Genomic DNA, 2,887 nt, shown 5'->3' with positions numbered 1-2,887 from the left:
TTACTTATATATATATATATATATATATATATATATTATTTTATTGAAAAAAATTCATATATTCATAAAGATTGTACTACACGAATATTAGAATGATTGAAAATTCATGTGGTTATCCATTATAGAAAAAATTTTTAATTTGATGAATTTTCATGTGTTGCTTGCTTTCAAAGCAAATTAATTATAAGATCATCACTAACTAAACTTGGGACTAAATCTTCTACATTTTTTAAACATACTCAAAGTGATATATGTAGACACATACATCTTTTACGTGGACTATTTAAATATTTTATGATTTTAATCGATATATCGATTAGATGGTCACAAATGTGCTTATTATTAACTTGCAATTCGACATTTGAAAGATCACTCGTCTAAATTATTTATTTACAAGCACATTTTCTTGATTATGCAATCAAGACTATTCATATTGACGATACTGATGAATTTACATCTCACACCTTTAACGTATGTTTGGTTCGCGAAATGAAATAGGATATAAATGGAATAAACATTTTGAGGAAATAGAATTAAGGACGAATAATTATTATGTAGTTTGGTTAATAGAAATGAAATAGGATAATAATTGCTATTATGACTTATTCTAATATTTGGTTGGCAAGAATAGTTTTAGGAATAATCAAAGAATAAGTGATAAATGATAAAAATATCATTTATTATAATATTTGATTATTTTACTTTTAATCTTTATTTTTATTTTTAAAATTTTAAATATTAATCATTTACAATTAAAATTTTGAATATGATTCTTTTATAATTTATAATTAAATTTTAATTTAATTTTAAAATATAAAACATTATTTTTTAGCTTTTTTTCATTATAATTTTTTTTTCTTTTCTTCCTTCTTACCAGCCAGCCACTAGAAATGTAGCCAATGTAATAGAGCTTCAATCTGACATTTCCCATGGCCGGATATGGTGGGGGAATGCTAATCAGCACTTTTTGCAAGCCAACATCGATGTCGCAATAGCCAAACGTTGTCATCCTCTGTTGAAGGACTTTAAAGAAAGAATGAGAGAGGTAGAAAATGAGTAGAAAGAGAAAGAAAATGTGAAAAATGAAAAAAAAAAATCTATGTTGTATATGATGGTAGTTTTTAAATTTATTTAAAGATAATTTGTTCAACAAAATTTTTGACCTACCCTCGAATTAGTTGTTACCAAGGTCCTCCTTGGTAATGGCTATTCAGGTTTATTTAGGAATGACCATTCTAGTGAAGAAAACAAGTTATTAGATGGGGCTTAGGAAGCCATTCCCCCCAACCAAACACACTATTGGTGAATATTGCATATTAGTTGAAATAATTGTTGAACAGTTGATTACTCATATTCATACACAAAATGATCTAACAGAATCATTTATTAACACTTCCAACTAATTACAAGGACATTGCTTATGAAAACTAAATTCTCCATTTCTACTTGAGGTATATTATTTTAAATACAGTGGTATTTGTACACATCAGGCTAACAAGTTTTCATAAATTCTCTTATATACAATTGGTTTATAATCAAGAACTAAATATTTTTCATCTAAGAACTTTTGGATGTGCGATATATGTTTCAATGACTCCACCACAACGCACAAAAATGGTTCCTTAAAGGAAGTTGGGAATACATGTTGTATACAAATCTCCATATATAGTTAAATATTTAAAACCATTAATAGGAGATTTATTCATGACAAAGTTTACCAATTATCATGTTGATGAAATAATTTTTTTAACATTAAAGGGAGAAAATAAGCAGTTAAAAGAGAAAATTTCTTGTAATGCATTGTCATTATCTAGTTTTGGTACTTGCACAAATCAATGTGAACTTGAAGTTTAAAATATAATTTATTTGCAACATATAATAAATCAGTTGCTAGATGTATTTACTGACTTAAAAATAATAATTAAATCTCATATACCAGTTGCAAATGCTCCTATTAAAATTGATGTGCCTGTAAAACAAGGCGCACACAAAGAATGAGAGACCAATCAATTACAAAAATGAAATCCTTGAAAAAAATAAAGAGCAAATGTACAAGATGGTCAGAAAAAAGAATAAGAAAATCCATAAGAGACCCCTGACATAATTAATAAAATTTTAAAAGAAATTGAAATACCTGTAATCATTGAAAATGAATAGATCTCAATAAATTTTGTTGTGACAAGAAAAGATGAAATCAGAATAAAATAAATGTCGACAATATTTTTATATCTAATATAATGCTAAATATTATAAGAAAATGAGGATTTTGAACCTACATTTATTGAAGCATGTAGGCATAAAAATGATTGGCCAATGTAAAAAAGACACAATCAAGGTGGAATTGAATTCATTTGCAAAACATGAAAGTTTTGGACCTATAGTCTATATAACAAATAATGTAAAATCAATGGAACCTAAATGGGTATTTATGCAAGAACAAAATGAGATTATGAGATGTCGTAACGTGCGGGTCCGTAACGTGCGGGTCCGGGAACCCAACCGCTAGACATGGTGTGTGAAAACTCACTAAAAAATTAAACTAGGAGTCGCCACCAATCTTTTTTTTTTACTAGGTGTGATTGGCCACCTATTGACTTGATTCTAATCGATGCAAACTTAAATTAATTTTAAGCCCACCGAAAAGAACCTTAAACCGGTCTACAATTTTCTGGATCTAGGTTCGGGAGTACGGTTACGCCCGGGGAAGGATTAGCACCCCTCGGACGCCCGTTCCATGAACGGTACCATTTTTAGATTATCCTATTGGGCTTTAATTTTTAATTTCACTAGATTTCCTTAATTATTATTTTTATTTTATCTCCTATTTAACCTAAAACGGAATGCAAATGAGTGGCGAGATGAAATGCATGGCGTGAGATAAAAATGC

The sequence above is a fragment of the Theobroma cacao genome, chromosome 1 (assembly GCF_000208745.1).
Source record: "Theobroma cacao cultivar B97-61/B2 chromosome 1, Criollo_cocoa_genome_V2, whole genome shotgun sequence".
NCBI lineage: Eukaryota > Viridiplantae > Streptophyta > Magnoliopsida > Malvales > Malvaceae > Theobroma > Theobroma cacao.
This window is presented reverse-complemented; position numbering follows the sequence as displayed.